General features: G+C 41.2%; 1 protein-coding gene across 2 annotated transcripts in view; it reads left to right on the top strand.

Annotated features, from left to right (window-relative positions):
• SGCD (sarcoglycan delta) overlaps nucleotides 1–17,483 on the top strand; it is a 236,370-nt gene that overhangs the window by 3,201 nt on the left and 215,686 nt on the right. Inside the window, exon 1 of one of the 2 annotated variants that reach the window (XM_026047661.1) lies at nucleotides 2,742–2,765. The exons of the other annotated variant lie outside the window; for it this stretch is intronic. The gene's annotated coding sequence lies outside the window, so the exon portion shown is untranslated. Of the gene's footprint in view, nucleotides 1–2,741; nucleotides 2,766–17,483 lie in introns of those variants that run through there. 2 annotated transcript variants of the gene reach the window in all.

The following is a 17,483-nucleotide window of genomic DNA, read 5'->3' as shown; positions in this document are numbered from 1 at the left end:
TTCACTCAATATTTGATTACAGAATGCTTGGGCCTTCTTTGGGAACATTTGGTATTAATGTGGATTTGAAGAAGAGAAACTAATGACTTATCCTAGGGAAAAAAGATACTCCCTGAGAGCAAAGCGAGCGAATGTGATCAGCTGTCCTCCACTTACATCTCCCCARCCCGCTGGAGAAGTCGTGAGTGGATTGAAGTAGCCTTAAAAAATGTGCGGCTGATCAGCTAGTTTCAGGGATGGGTACTTGTCTTTCCGTGGCTTGTATTAGCAGTTGATTAACGTGCCTTTTACCTGCTGCATTTGCTGTTGTTAAAACTTYGCAGCAAACTTTGCTTCAACTTTTTTCTCTGATACTGCTTATGAACCCTTTATGTTATATACTGCCTTTCAGCAGCACAGTGTAATGTTTAARGTGGTCAACAATGGTAAGAATCAAATGTAATTAATTTTTTTCGCTTGAAGTTACTGTTTCATTTTTAATGATATGAGCTCAGTCACAGCAATTGCTGAGTTGTAARTAGTTACTAAATGTTAGGACAGTGGTGGTTATTGCAAAGATAGGGAGATCTAGAAGAGGCAGCTTGGACAGGAAAGAAATGGTCTGTCATATTAACGAAACTGGCAATAAATGCCACAAAACATCATCGTCATTTTATACTCATTCTGGTCCGGCTGTTGAGCTAGATGAACTATGTCCTTGTTTGTGTTACAGTGAAGAAACCTGAAATATAGTCACTTCAGGGAAAATGCAAGTGTCTTGATTTATTGATGTTATTTTATCAATTTTGCACAGGTTTTGTGGGGAGAAGGGAATGAAAGAAGATTAGCAATTTCAGATGAAGACAGGCAGAAATGTTTACAAATGCCTGTCACACCCCAAAARCTGTAATCAAGTTATTGCTGAGAAGCAAAATAATATAATTGATTATGAAACTTGAAATTGGTGCCTAGAGCATTAGGAGAGCTGACAGTGCGAGCCAGTGTATTTACAAAGAAGAGTGGGTGCAAATCTATTAAATATGCTTTTAAAGGGAAGGGATCTTCTGTGAAACGATACAGTATCAGTAATTTATGGGCACATACGAACTGCTGCTTCAGTGATCTATGGTGTCAGGCAGGGCTATTAACATGATTAGAGTTCAGAGTTTAATTCACTTCCCCTTTTGAAAGAGGAGAGTTATCTCCTGCAAAGACTCCCAGGAGTTGGTGTGCAAGGATGCTGCTGTTAAGCTGGAGGAATGGTGTGAAAGTGTCAAGAGGCGTGGGGCTTTGCATCTTCTTATTTATTAGGCGTGTGCTACCCGTGATGAAGTTGTATTTTTGGTTTCCTCAAAGGAAGAAGCTAATAAGCAGAAGTAATAAATAACTGGGAGAACTGTTTGTAATATTATCATTCTATTGCTAGCTCTCCTTTTTTTAAGCACCTCTGTTTATAAATTCAATTTGTGTGGTGAATTTTCTAGTGTGGGACATGGGCACATTTCTTCACAACACCTGCAGGAAGAAGGTGGGAGAAATCCTCATTTTCTTCCCTCATGCCACCACATCTCTGTCCACGTGCCCTACTGTGAAGTACCCACATGTTGGGGAATTGCTTGTCCCCTGCTCTGAGGTAGGTAGGGCAGCATTCAAACTGGTCCCGTACAAATAATGAACTTGCTGAGCTCCAACCTTCTCTCCATGAACTCTTCAGCACTTTTTAAAGATAAAGTTGCAAAAGCTTCTGGTTATAAGTCCTAGATAGTTGTTGCTGTCCTCAAAAGTACTGGAAAAATGATCCCTCCTGAGACTTCTCCCTAGGAAATCCCTGCAGTCCCAAGCCTCAGTGAYTTGAGATGAGATACATGCCAACCAACCCTGTATATTTGCTTCTTGGGTACAGTTTTTCTTCCCTGTTTTGCCTCCAGAGCTGCTGCTTGTTATCTTGAGCTTTCTTCTCTTGCTCAGTTTTCAACTGATCTCTCTCAACTCACCTTGGTCTGCTCCTGTCCGGCTGGCCCAGAGCACTCCCTACCCTTCTCTTCTGTGGGAGAGAAACATAATGCAATGGGGAGGAAAGAGAATCTGAGTGCAAGTAGCTGTGAGAGATATTTGAGATATGTTTACCGGTGTGTGCTCCTCACATTGCTTACAAAGTCCWTTCCAGTATCTCAAGGGTTTTTTTGTTGTTGTTGATGCTTTTACTCCCGCACTAACTTCTTGACTTTTGTCTTCTGGGTACTATGGGTGAAACGAAGCAGGCACAGTGCTCTTGCTCTGACCTTCAGCATTGCTCCTTGCTCCCCCAGCTGATACGAAATGCCATACAAACCTGGATGCAATTTTCCATGTCTGCTGTAGGCAAAGTGTCTTATTAATGGAGGAACCACAGGGGATTTTGATTGAGTTGTTACTTCAGGTTGTCACGCCGGCTTAAAGATAAGTCGTGCTTGGGGTGGTCTGGCCCTATCTCCCCATGCATTTTACTTGGGTATAAAATAATCCTGTCATAGATGCTTTTCTATTATTAAAACATTTTAGGTGAGCTTAGAATTAAAAATTCTTGGTGTAAGATTGGCCTCCTAGGGGAGTGATATCTCAGGCAGTAACTTTATTTAAAACTAGCTTTGTGGAAGGGGAGTGTCTGGGAAGGAAATGGAGAATTTTTGCATGGAATACACCAGGGAAACTATTTTGGGATAAAGCTTTGGAAGGAAGCTGCCATTCTGCTCAATGTGTTGGTGAGGACAGTGTGAAGTAGGTGGACAGCAGCTGCTAACCCATGGGTGAGTGGAATCCCTTGTGTTTTAGCAGTCAAATTGTTTGGCTCTGTGTGAAGGCAAGAAAGAAACTAAAATAATTCTTCTCATCTTAAAGCATGATTTCAACACAGCCGGAGTGATTGCAGCTTCCGAAGAGCTTTTTCCCCATGCCGAAGTTTCAGMTGGCATAAAAGCTAACTTTTGATATCTTCCTCACCTAACGACTGTATTAACAAAAGAATGCCTCTCTGTTGGCTACCTTTGTAGAACAACTCTAGCGCAGCTCCTCATAACCTTAACTCTTGCAGGTGACTTCCAGGCAGCACAGAACTGCCATTGAAATGCAAGCAGGTCAGCTTGTGCACACACRGGGAGAGTTACAAAGCTCCACGCAGGTTGAGGAAGGCTCTTTGCAATTGTTCATTCCACTTGCAATGGGCACTTAGCATACAGTGATGTTTGCTGCGCTGCAGCCCGTAACTTCCCTGTCCCACGTTGTGTTCCCAYGTGCAGCGTGACCACGCGTGCCTCCAACCTGAGCTGCTGCAGTACAGTCCTAAAAGGCCCACAGATCTTGGAAGTCCATCCCTTATTAACAGCGTCAATTTAAGTTATTTCTTGTGGGAGCGAAGCAGGATTGAGCCAGTCACTCACGGAGTTGAGTTGTCCCAATATTTCTGATCTGTAGGATACCAGGGTGACTTCTTCAGGCTGTTGTTTATCTTTCAAAGTTGTATTATGGTTCTCTTTGAAGAGCTCCAAAAAAGACCTACCTGTGTTCTCCTCCTCCTCTGTGTAAGTAYGTAGAATATTCACCCACAGTTGGTTAAATCTTCCGTTGTCATAGAAAATTGTTACCATCTCTTGCTTTTCTGCAAACTTGACAAACATTTAAGATAGGAAGGCCAGTTAAAATAAAGCAAACAAACAAACAAAAACCCAAGAAGAGAGAGACTGATTTATGTGCAATGCATTTTAAATAGCCTTTCTGACTTCTCCCTTTGTAAGATAACAACCAAAAAAAAAAAAAAAAAAAAAAAAAAAAAAAAAAANAAAAAAAAAAAAAAGGGACAGGGCTTGACTGCAGAGAAAGAACAGATTTATGTTTGAAACCCTCCTGCCTGGAGGGCTGCGTGTGTGGGAGGGTTTTTCTAAATGGAAAACAGTGTAGTGAGGAGTACTAGAAGCTGTGATGCCTGCGTGCATCTTTCCTCTTTAAAGCAAAAATGTACAATATTGTACCACAATAGCAGCAGTACTAATGCTAAAGTCTTAGCCTGTCTATGAAGAAGCAGAGAGAAAACTCGCTTTGTTTTTAAGATAATACAACTCGCAAGTTGTGATGATTGGAAACTAAACAAAGGGGTGAGACTAGTTTTGTATCCTTTAAAAAAGACAAAAGTACACTCCTGTACTTTCTTGAATTGCTCTGCAACTGTTTTATCTTCATCCTGTTGTCATCATTTGGGTAGGACCACTGCAGCTGACTCCAGCTGTGAAGAGCAGCGTAAATTCTGTAGGGAGAATAAAGGAGAGAACCATTACTATGAACGTAGACTGGGAGGTTTAGAAAAAGGAATGGCAGAGAAGTCCTAGTCATAATGTACATTTTTATATAGATTAGATATATACATTTATTATATATATACACATTTTAATATATATTAGATTAATATAGGTCATATTTACTGATGGTATAAATCAGAGTAACTGAATTAAAACCATAATGGGTTTAGACCAGTCTTGGAATCTGCTCTTGTTGGGTGGGAGAAAGTTACCTTTCTTTGTCAGGCTGCACTGCAGAAGGTCTTTGCTCTTCTCTGCACRTTACAGTGACGGATAACAGGCCTTTAATTTAGTGGAGAAAAGCATATGGATAGCAAACAACTGGAAATAAAGGCCAGACAAACTAAAATYAAAGGAAAGACACTCTTTATGGACAGTGGAAGGTGATATGACGTTGGAGCAAGCTATCGGTACCAAACCAGATGTTGCATCTGCTTTCTTTGGATGTATTCGGTCATCTTCATTTTTGGAAGATTTTTAGTTGGAATCTTTGGCCTTAATACAGGGATTACTGTGGAAAGCAGCAAATCATTGTCTTTTTTCTACCACTTCCAGTAGCAAACAAGATGTTGAAGGGAGTTGTTCCAGGCTGTGAAGGTGCTGGTGACCCCAAGGCAACTCTTTTTTTTTAATTTTATTTTTTAAACTTCCGGTTTTTGTGCTTTTCAGATGAGCAGAGACTGTCATCTTTGTAGAGATGTAAAGAGTATATTGGTGGCCTTTATAAAGCTGTAGGATACAGTAAGTGTCCAGCTAGAGCACATGGAGGGGAAAAAAATGGCTCTCCTGCAGTCCTGGGCAAAACTCATTTTCTTCAGCAGACCAGAATTTCACACAGGCTCTGCTATTACCTGTTCTTTCCATTCATTGTACAGGCAGACCCCTTGCCGGGAGAATATATGTCTGGGAAAGGGCCTCCTGGGCCACTGAGACCATTTTCCCGCTATCATAAGCAATCATGTCATATAATCCCTTTCATTAAATGATCAAACTCCATTTTAGAGCGGCTAACACTTTTTGCCCCCACTACTCCCACTGGAAAACTGGTATAGAACCTCATCTTCCGATTTCTAGCGTGTATTTACTCACAGCTGGTTTGGACCCACTTGTTTTTATGGTAACACTCTCCTTCAATGTAAATAGGCTTTTTCCTCCTGAGTATTTAGCTATCTAGTGTATCTATAAGCAGAAGTTAAATCACTTCTCTGCTATTTTTGYTTCCTTTGGTCAGGCCAGCAATGATCATCCTCTTCGTCCTTTCCATCCATTTCAGAGAGAAAACAGAAATTGCCTATATGAGAAGTGCTTCTCACTGATTGCTAATGCTCTGAGAAGGAAACGATGGAGGAAACTTTAGAGGACTGCTAAACTGAGAATCTATTTTAATTTAACTTGTATTTCATGGCTGTTGTAAAGGATATCGTCTGCTTTGTGTTTTGGTGGAGCCATGTCAAGCTTAGCAGTATGAAAGCCAAGCTTATCTTGCATCCTAGAGGTTCCTTGGGGAAAAAAGAGAGAACTGGGAGTATATTCAGTAGAAATAATCTTTAGGGATTACTGTGCAAAATACTGGATATACTGGTATGAGATGGTATAGTTATTTGTAGTATTCACAGAGACTGCTGTACAAGGGCTGCAGGTTTCTCTCTCTCTCTCATCATCTTTTTGAGGGAGCTTTCCTACCATGTGAGATGATGCAAATTTAGCTTGTGGTCCAGACTTGGGCATCTTGATGCATATTTCTTCTTATTAATGAGAAGTCAAATTTCAAGCCAWTGATACACGCTGTTTAACAATGACCATAAAAATAACATCATTATCAATTAAAAAAAGAAAAAAAAGATGGAATAGCAGAACATTTTAGGACATGGGAAAGAGATTGGGGGGCGGGGAAAAGGCAACTGAGTTAGAGGGATTATGGTTAAGGTCTAGTAATCATGAGTGACACGAAAAATACCRTAGTGAATAATTATTTATTGCCTTTTATACAATAAAAAATCAGGAAGCATCATATAAAAMCTGCCAATGAACTTCAAAATAAGCAAAAGGAGATTATTCTTCACACAGCATCTGTTTGTGGAAGTTTTTGCAGAGGATAATCTGGTTGTTGAAAGTTTATATGGGTTCAGACATGGATATAGGACAATCTATTGATTCTTAAAGAGAATCTCCTTTAGTTCAGGAAGTCCTAGGGTCACCAGTGGAGCCTGTTCTGGGAAAGTATTGCTATATTATTTCTGTTTTATTTGTTGTGACTATTCACATTACACTTGTCCCAGAGCATTTAGTATTGGTCGCTGTCCTAAATATTAATTCCAAGAGTCTTGAGGCTGTTCAASTACAGCTTTTTTTTTTCCCCATGATTTTGAACATTTGGAATGTTCCAGTATTCCTTATTAAATTTCTGTCTTCACAACTAGCAATGAATTGGGATTGCTGGAATGATTATGTTGATGTGTAATATTTCTAGCTACGTGTTTCTGACACGCAAGTTGGTCCTCAAATGCTGAACTGAAATCTTTTATTACTGAAGAAAGGTCATTATGGTTTCTTTGGGGAATACGGTCAGAAGAACTCGATGCAGAGCTGTGAAAATATGGAGAGTGGAAGAAGTGTTTAAATTTTGTGTTCAAGTGCAAGCCTGTGTGTTTGGTTGTTGGGAGATGTTTGAAAAGAGCTATMTTGGAGCTCTGAAAGAGTCTTCAGCCTATTGATACGAGCTCTGGGAACGAGGCTATAAACTCCTTGAAACACGAACAGATGTTTTGGAATATAGCTTCAAAGCTTTGAAAGACTATTTTCCCCACACGCTGTTCTATGTGAGGAGACTTTTAAGAGCTGCTGAATAAATTTTATTATCTTTTCTACAAAAGCCCTAACCACTTGGAAGAAGCAGGCTTTGAACGGTCTTGGGCTCAGAAGTGAAACAATAACAACATATTGCAGGCCCAATTGAACAAAAATGGAATAGAAAAGCGAGAGATGCATGTCAGCCRGCTTGGGACCCACAGGGATGACAGTGCTGAGAAGCTTCAATAGCTTCTTCATGAAGATAAGTAAACACAAGGGAACTATATTAACTTCAGCTCTGCTACATTAAATAGAAGAATTCTTAATGTTGGGRAAGAATATAGAGAAATAACAATCCAGATGTTAGTCATGTTGTTTTATGTGCACTTAGAAAGCACTCTGACATTGAGAGTGTGCTGAGAACCTATGTAGATTTGAACAACTACAAAAAAAGGTAAGAACATTGAGTAACCTTTACTTTTTTACCTCTTCTTTCACCAGTTCCCCACATGATAATTTGATATCTGAAATATACTTATGTATATTTTTTTCCTGTCCTGACTGGCATTTTTGTTGTTGTTGTTGTTGTTGTTGTTGTGGTCTACTATAGATGGTTAGTGGTTGGCCAGATAAAAAGACTTTGCAAGATCAAGCTGTTATTTTGTATTTACACTGTGGACTCTGCTGTGATAGGAACTGCATAACAGCCAGTGAATGGCAATCCTTGCCTTAGGAATTTAGCAAACTTTAAAAAAGAAATAAAGAAATAGGGAATTGAGACTTTAAAAAATGAAATCCCAACTCTGCTGAAGTCCACCCTTTCCATCTGGAAGCCGGGGGGGAGGTTCAACAAGTAGAGCTYACTAAGTGAAATACCAGCATTACTGTGATATTTTCACATGCTTATTAATAATTTGGCTCTTTTATTAAAAACAACTTGGATGGCTTTTAATTCTTTTTGTTGTTGGGTTCTTTAAGTTAGCAGATTTTCAAGCTGCATGTGCCTGGTGATCTTAAAAACAACCAAAACGAAACAAAACCCCACAAGCTCTAGGTGCCTCATTTTGGAGCGTCCTCTTCTCTTTAGCCTTTTGTTGGCCATGTGTCACTTTTTGAGATAGAGAGCTTTCAAAGTGAAAATCTAAAGTAGTTGTGACATCTCATTGGTTTTTTGAGGAGGATTGCACCTTTCAATCACACCTGACTGCTGAAAACTTGAGCCCATTCCTTAAACTCCATCCTGCCTCTTTCACTTTATTTGTAAGGTCAAGACTGACTTGTAAGTAATTGCACTTCCCGGGGGGAAAAACAGTAACAGATTTTGCAATAGTTATTTTATGTAATGATGTGCTATGGAGTTTATTCGACCAAAAACAGGGTTCCTGGCTGTGATGTGACACACATTTAGCATTTAGGCATAAGGCCAGTTTTGTTGCCAATATATTGAGGGATTTTCAGGTGGATGTCTGACTTCTAAAATCATAGCTTTAGTATTCTAAGAGATTAAAGAAGCCCTAAATTGTAGGTTAAAATACAAATCTAAAGTGGCTCTGAAATGCAAGAAACATGCAAGCAGAAGTCTCTGCTTAGAGTAGACTCTCTTCAAGTTGCCAGAGCCTCTTTAGCAGCTCCTCTGCGTTGTGGGTTTCTCTGGCAGAAGGAAGATGACAAGGTTGCCAGGCTGCCTAATGATCTTCATCTAACATTTACCTTATTGAGAGGGGAATAATTCTGTTAAATTAACATCCCAGCATATTTGCTGTCCAGCTAGCTGATGAATTAAATAGCCTGAAGAAAATATTTTATGACTCCTTTATCCGTAAAAATAGCTGATTTTTTTTAATGCCAAAGAGAATGACTTGCTTGGGAGTTGAGTGCTGTGGCGATTTATACCCCTTTCCAATTGAAAAGGTCCTGGGAACTCCTTGGGAAGGAAGAGGGCATGCACAGGAGGCTGCTGCTCTTGTGCATCCCAGTCTCGCTTCTGCTTGGAGGAAGCGTGGACCATTCCTGACAGCTTATGAGCCTGTGACACTTGGATCACTTTATCCATCAAAGGGGACACGTTGTGCCAGCCCGGCCAGCTGTCCTCCTCCATCAGCGATGGCAAGTGCCTCGCTGAAGGCTGCAGGTGCCAGCTGCCATCCGCAAATAACCGCTGGACCTGCCCTCTGATAAGTGTATTTAGGGAATCTGTTTTGATTGGGTTTTCTATCTTGATGGTCCCTTTTGAGTTGTGGTTTAGAAAAGGAGAATAAACAAATTGTAGGCTGATAAACAAATCAGTGCATCTTGAACAAGAAGCATGGACCAGTCAAGAAGCATTTCCCTAAGTGCCTTGACAGCAGGRGGTGGTGATGGGGATGCGATGGGCTGCTTGTGCCTGGCGTGACAGAAACTTGCAATGTCACACGGAAGTTTGAGGATCATGGAGCCACTGGACTTCGAAGTTTTACATTGCTCCTTTTATTGGAACAGTGTGTCAGGCATGTCAAGAGGTAAAGYGGTGGGATGGGTGYGTTTTTTTCTTTTCATTTATTACTTATGTTTATGTCATCTTGGCAGAAACAATCATTATGTTTTTTTCCAGAGAAATTTTTCCAATCTGAGAGCTGCACTTTTTTTCTTCCRTAGGCTGTCAGAAATAGCATTTAGCTTTCTACCTGTCCATCAGGGCTCGGCCACGGTACATAGTGCCTTGGCTTGCGTGCCAGTCACAGGGAAGCTGGTGCAATAGACTGGACTGCAGCTTTATTCAAGGAAAGGAATCACCTCTTTTGTCATGTGGAATTCTTAAAACTGGCTTAAATCCAAACAACGTGTTTCTGGAGGGGGGCCGTGATGTCYGAGTAGGCTGTGTTGCATATCCTGACAAGAAAATCATTGCTGGTGTCCAGGCAAAAAGTTCCAACCTTGTGGCGTTTCAGAACCTGCTGAGTCTGACAGTCAGTAAGTGATTAAACTTGTCCCAAGGAGCTGAAGGAGTCGTTCATATCTTTATCAGTTTGCTAGGCTGTGAAAATGATCTCTGGTCTTCTTCAGCAGAAGACTCAGTTTTACGAGAAATATGTTTTAAATATGCCCATTAGATTGTTCCAAAGGCAAATTTGCTTTTCTTGAGTTGTACCCCACGTGGAAAAGAAATTCATATTTTGCAGATATTCTGACATTGTTSCATTGCCTGGATGTCTCTATGTATGAGAGCTCCATCATCCATGGTGTGAACTGGTGGCTTTCAGATCCATGGGCCACAGCACTAGAGCACCCCGAAGTCTTGAAAATGCCAAAACTCTGGAGCGTTGAGCATGTTACACATGGAAGCCTGCAAACACTATATCCAATTTGGGATATAGTTCTGGTATTTATCTCCAGATTCCAAATAGGCTTTTCAACCTGAGAACCTGAAAGACTATAGGCATAAGGTGAGTCGCTACTGCTTGCACAGAATTTGACCATTTAGCCTCCTCTGCAGAAATCTGTTTTTCAGGGTGGAAAAGTTCCTCCTGCTGCTGCAGTCCCCAGAATTATATGTGAATGGTATAAACCACATTTACAAATGCTGTTCTAGATTGCAGCATTTCTGTGCATAGCAGGTTATCCTATATGTCTGTATTGCATTTTCTCTGCTATTATCATTGCTAGATCCTTGTCTTCATTTGATGCTTTCTAGGCTTCTCATTTTTATTCCCCTGCATGTATGAGTTTTCTATTATTTACTTGCCGAATGCAATCACTTACAATTTCCAGGTTGAAAAGATGAAGCTTCTTTGAAAAATGTAATGGAACATCCCCAGGTTGAAACAGGCCCTGAGCATAGCTGATGGCATAGGRCTTTTAATTTACTAAACGTCAGTGCTTTGATGGCAATTCAACACGACTGGTGATTGCCTGCATCGTGGTACTGCTGTGGCTGAAAGGGCTGTTTACCTTCAGAAGACAGAAAGCTCAGCTGAGCAGCACAGAGCAATCTCCTGTGACCTGCTAATAATTTTTTTTTTCCAAAAGACACCCCAGTTGTTGAGGAGCATAAACCTTTAGGGGAAAAAATGTATCTTTGAGCATGCTTTTGTATATGTGTGTATTATGAATAGCTTAAACCAGAAAGATGATGTTTAGGTGTATCTTTGAATGCGAACAATCTTTGTATCGATAGTTCGTTCTGCTGGGAAGCTGCTCTCTATTTGATCGGTAGAGAATGTTGGATTTTCAGAGGTCTTTTTCTTGCATTTATCCTTCCCGCCTGACTCTGCATTGAAACTTTCTCTGTATTCCTGATGTTTGTTTTTGGGCTACTCAGAAGAGTGATTGGCCCTGTGTGAGTTGGAGAACAGTGGTTTAAAGGGGGAGGGAGAGAAAAGGAGCCATTTGGTTCTCATTAGTGTGACAAAATGATCCTACTCTAGGGGAGACCACGTTGTGTATAGGGAAAAGACGCAGGAGTTCCATTTATACTAACAGCTCAGTGCAAGTGGTTGCAAACTCACCTGCCAAAGAAAGGTCTTGTTTCTAAAAAAAAWAATTCAAATAATTCATAAATACTGCATGTAATAATTCATGAAATAATTCATGTCAAACTGTCAAACTCTTATCCATAAACTGCAGTGGAGAAGGGAGCTCTCTCCCGCCACCGTGCTAGTGACTGGGAGTGAATATTCTTTGTGGTAACAGGACGACTAGGTTCTTGCATGCTCTTTGAAGAAATAAGATTAAAAAAAATAAAGTGCAGTTTCCCTCTGTTCCCCAGAGATGCACATTTGGAAGTAATCCTTCCTGAACTGACAAGTACATATAGGAATTTTGCCTGTGGACAGAGCAGTAGTCGCTTATTGCCAGGGTTTGCATCTTATCGCTAATGACYGAGTTTCTTGTGTGACTTCTTCCTTTTAACATATGGCCTTTAGCCCTTGTCTAATGGACAGCTGGGAGCCAAAGCAAAATTTGCTGAGATGCTCCCCTGTTGTTCTCATGCTCAGCTTGTGCTGTTTGCAGGTCTCCTGTGGTCCTGCGTGGCCCATCTGTTGCTGGTGCAGGTATTAATGTACATGACTTGCATTGCTCTTGCTGCTTCTGGAGAATCTATTTTAAAAGGTTTATCTAAAACTAGATTACTGTCACAGTTGGAAGCATTTAGCACCACTGGAGCAATGAGGAATAATAATTTAGAAGGACTCACTAGATTTAATCAGTTTTTAGGAGATGAGACTTAATCAAACATAAGAGATGGAGAAGGCTGATAGAGCTAATGAATTTGAATATGTGATATGGGTCCTGCCTGAATCATGGCCCATGTTCTCTTGCCACAGGTGATTCAAAAGAGTAAAGCATTTTGCACAGGCTAGCATGTCAGTAGTTATAACATCCTTTGTGCTGTATTTCTGGTTTATGCTGCATTAGAGACATGTTTTGACCTTGCTCCTTTTCTTTTTTTTTCTCTTTTTTTTTTTTTTTTTTCCTCCTTCTACCAGGATTGGGAATGATTTGTTCTCTTCTGATATTTGGGTGCTGTTGTTTCTGTGCTCAATAATGATGGCTTCATGGTGATATTCTTTAAATCAGTGTGTTTACAAGACAGATTTGGTTGCCAAAAACATCAGGAATTATAGGACTTTTTTTATTACATCAATATTTAGAAGTTATACTTGAAATTAAATCTTTATTATGCCATATGCTGTTGAAGACTGTCTCATTTGCATGGTATTTCAGTCCCAGTCGGCCACAGGCAATGCGTGCCATGATGGGATCTTGTAGCATCCCTGCTTGCTGAAATCCCATGCGGATTTCAGATGCCGAGAGGTCCAGGACAAGCTTAGGCTCACTGAAGTTTTTCAAGTGAGGGGAGAAAAAAATTAAAGAGGAATCATCTTAGCCTTAGCTAATGAATGCGTATCAGACTTTTTTATTCCCCGTGTAGCTGGTGGAAGTAGAAAGGCAGCTCCAAGTGCAATTCAGCCCCTTTGCCTTAGRCTTCTATCTTGGGGCGTAAGGAAATGCCCACTGGACAAGGCGGCCTTTCTCCAGGGACTCCAGAAGAAGCCSAGGCAAAGCGAAGTCTTTCTGACTTGCCCTTTTTGGCGTTAGCAGAYTGGGAGATGTGTGTATATACTCCTCACTTCCCGTAGTGAGTTTGGTCGCTCAAGAGCTCTGCAGCGAGGCAGCAAGTGGTCTCATTACGGAGCACGTCGGATCAGCAAGATTCACAGTTGGATGCAGTTCATCTGCAGGGGTTTGAGCGGGTGCTCGAATTCTCCTCTTGGGAGAATATGTTACTGTACTTTGCTCATTGATGGGTTGTTAYTGATAGCTCCCTTTCCCCCCTGCTCCCTCCTTGACTTTTTGGGAAGGTCAAATGTTTGGCATGTGCAGGGTTTTTTTTTTGTTTATAGTGAAAATGAATGGAGAAGAAAGCTTKAGTATGTTCCTAAGTCTTGAAACCAGCTCAAGGTTAGAGATTTTGGGTGACTTTTATTGTTACCATTTCTAATAAYGCTCTGTCCATATGAAACATAAGCTAAAATATAAACCCTCCTAAAGATGGCAACTAACTCGAGATAGAACTGAAGGACTGGCATGGAGATACAAATTGCTTATGGCTTACAGTGTTCGTCTCCTTAAAGCCCACTTCCCTTTAGAGAGCCTGGCTGGCTTAGAGAAGAATTGCGGCACTCGGGGAGAAGTTTCCTATATCATGACAATGTTATAGAAACATGTTGTGAAACCAGCTGCCGTGAAACTGAATTACAGGTGTTGTATTCTTTGCTGCTTAAATTGCTCTATTATATCACGGGCCTTATCTTTTTGTTTTGAACAAATAACTGCAATTTAGTGGAAGCCTATGAGATGATGGTATAAGCAGTCAGCGATTGTTTAAGGCTTCCGTAATGATGGAAAATTGTTCTGATCCTATTGAAGTGTGTCGTCTTTGTCCAAATCCATATGCAGCGACTGAAAAAAAGAAAGCGGTTTCCTCATGGCATGCTTTTTCTTAKGCATGCTTTTATATTTTTTCAATGTGCAAAACAATCCCCTCCAGGTTTTTAGGCTACTTAGAGCAATACAGTCATTCATATTTAATTTTGACACAGCTCAAATATATCAAATAATGCCACTGGAAGCAGGCATTTTTCTTTTTTTTTTATTTGAGTTTGCCGGAATAAGCTAGGTAGTTTCCTAACCAAAGCTTCCCACGTTTTCAAGTTTAAAAAGATCCTCCAGGAAACATTTAACAGTAACTGTCAACACAGAAAATTGATTTAAGCCAGAATTTAAAGCTGTGATGTTTAGAGTTAGATTCTTGATAGCTTAGGTTGTATGTGAGCCTCCATCTCTGCTCCATTCTCACCATCTCATTTGTTCCCTACCTTGCAAAGTGGCCTTGGCCTCTTATGTATTGAATAGTTTGTCCAGGAGCTTAATGTATAAGAATTCCATCAAATGGGTTTGGAAACAGCAAAATCTGAACAGCTTTCGTGCTCTCTGTGCTTTGAGTTGGGTCACCTGCCCTACGTAGTAGCTGAGGTTGGTATGTTAATTCCAGTTCCTCTTATATAATATAAGACAATGTTATTTCACTATGTTTCACATGTAATACAGTCAGCTTTGAATAGTTTCTGGTGTGCCCTGAGCCACRCTAGGCTGTGGGCTCATCAATACAGACATTGGAAGATGCCTTATTTGAGGCAACGGGCAGCTCATGCTGCTGGTTGGGAATGGGCTTCCTGCTGCTGGAGGCTGACCTGYAGTTTGGTGCTGTCTGGTGATTTTGTTAATGCATCGTCCCAGGTCCTCGGAAAATCTCAGCCCAGATGCATTTTGAGGGTCGTGTTTGCTGCAGTACAGAGCTGCCCGTGCTGCTTGCCTCTCTCTTACATCTCCTTGTGTCTCTGGAGGATGCCTGGTTGACCTTTTGATCTGAAGGGGGTAAACTCTTTGAAATATCTGTGCAGATTGCTGGATATATGAACCAGTTAAACACAGGTGAACTTTCATACCTGTTACTAGGTTACTTGTGAAAGATGAGTTGCTACACATGCGCCTCCAAATGCCACAGATTTCACAGGAAAAAAAAAATAACGCTGGAAGGGATAGCAAGAGGTCAGGTTGTCCATCCCCTTGCCTGAAGGCAGGACCTGCTCTTCCTAGGCTATTTGTGACAGATGGTTGTCTAACGTGTTCTTAAAATTCCTCAGTGATAGAGATTTGTTTACTTTCTTCAAAATGTCATTTGTGGAAAAGCAATTAAATCTGCTTGAATGATCTGACTTTGCCTGGGTTCCATTAGCAATTAGGATCAGTTTTCTTGCTGGTTTCATTTCTTCCTGTGCAGACTTTTTGCTTGTGGCTTTTTTGGATTAGAAAGGTTTCTGTGTGGATTTTGTTTTCTTCCATTTCCCCCCTGCTCCTTTTTTCCCCCAACATTTTTTTAAGTTAATTTATGTGTCAGCTGCTGATGCTCTGCCCACTAGGTTGGAGGTAGCATGCGGGTCCTCAGGTATTTTGGAAATTCCAATTTCATAGCAATCTTTAAAAAGAAAAAGAAAAAAAAAAAGAAGCAATTTTCAGAGCATGCTGTTTTGAATGCAAATTAATTTTTGCTCATAAACCTTGCATAAGTGCTTTTGCCAAATCCCTTCCTTCTGTCACTTAACATGAGATGTCAGGAGATAAAACAGTTTTCACAGGGTTACCTGAAAATTAATGCATTATGTAATTTAGAGCATATATTTCTGAAGGGCGTTTAGGCTTAAATATTTTTGTACAAATTCTATTCTAAACGATGTCAAATAGCTAGTAAGGACTGTTTCAGGAATTTGATGAAATGCTGCTGATACTAATAGAGGAGAGCGAGGAGGCACCAAGGGTGCAGACCGGGCAGCCTAATGAGGCTCCATGAGCCTAATGATGCAAAATTACAAATTGCAAAGCTCTGTGCCTGCCACTCAGGCTGGCTTTGAGCATTCCCCTCCTGGGCAGCTCCAGAGCTCAGTGTCGCATCAGGATTCAGATGTGCTGGCCATGTCGTGTGGCCACTGCCTGTCATGAAGCCTCCGCTGAGGCTGGCGCTTTGCTGAGCCGGTCCCACGTAGTGCTGTAAATCTCATCAGCCTGTGAGGATGCTCTTGGATTAAGCTGCTGTGGGGTAAACTAGGGAATAAACTGGTGTTATAGCAGGGAAAAAACTGGTTTTTAGTAGCATTTTGGTATTAGAGCGGTGCCATACGTGCAGGCTCTGTTACATCCTTGATTCCAGCGCAGAAGGGCCAAGCCCTCCGTGCCGTGTCAGGAAGATGCCACACGCGCCTGCTCGCAGCCGGGCCCCGGGAGCCGCTTTGCAGCAGGGAGGCGTTCGGAGCAGCTGTTGYGCTGCAGGGTGAGTGTCATAACCTGGGTAAACTGGTGTTTTGTGCTGGAGAAAAACCCAAGCCCAAGGTTGGAGGTAACAGAAGCTACAAAGGCAGATTTACCAAGGGCTGTTTACAAATACTGGGAGAAAATGAGCTCTGATTTACTTTCTCGTGGCAGCTATTCCTCACCCGCTGAAGCTGCCAACTGTGATGTGAAGTCTATAAAGTGTTAATGAAGCTCTAGCCAGAATGACAAAGTATAAGCAAAAATCTGAGAAACTCTTGTCTTTTTCATTGGCTCTTGCCAGGAATTTGAGCAAAAGTGGTGATCTCGTGGCAGGAGTAGGTGCATTGGGCTGCAGCTAACTGCTCTTTGCCACATTAACAAACCAAAGTCCTCCTCTGTTACGACTCAGTATGTGAACTGCATGGAAAAGAGCTGGCATATTATGTTTCCTGAGCTTCCGAGGGGGAAATCTGCTTTGCAGGATGTTCCTCTAGTARGACTCCATTTGTGGAGAGGATTTCCTTGTATGAATGTCGAGTCTTGATCTAGCTCTGTATACCAAGTGTCTGCACATGGTCTGGTACCCTCTTCTGAGAGCAGATTGGGGTGATAGATGATCTAGATGATGTTTTCCTTTTTTTTTCCTCCTTTCCTTTTGAGCACAGTATTTCACAGCTGGATTAAGAGCAGCAAAATGGAACCCCAAACTATTTAAGTAACCAGCAGATCATATATTTTATGCTTTGTTTTTGTGCCTTGTCCTTTCACATGAACTCTGCCCCCTTGGATGCATTACATGTGTAATACAAATTTGGGAGAAAAGAACCACCACAAACTGCTTATTTTTTTAGGAAAGAGAAGTGAGTTCTTTAGTGTGCTGGAGAAAATCCTGCCTGAGAACAGTTCATCCAAAGAAAATGTTATCCTCTAATACTCAAGGTCATTGTCATTTTAAGTCATGAGACGCAGGCTCTGGCCATGCAGGTCAGATCTTCCTGCAAGATGGCCTATGCGGGGATTTGATGCAGAAAGCAGGAG

This window comes from Nothoprocta perdicaria, unplaced genomic scaffold, assembly GCF_003342845.1.
Source record: "Nothoprocta perdicaria isolate Ctin4 unplaced genomic scaffold, notPer1 scaffold_5, whole genome shotgun sequence".
Classification (NCBI taxonomy): domain Eukaryota; kingdom Metazoa; phylum Chordata; class Aves; order Tinamiformes; family Tinamidae; genus Nothoprocta; species Nothoprocta perdicaria.
Note: the sequence above shows the minus strand (reverse complement) of the source record. Positions and strands in the feature narration are given on the sequence as shown.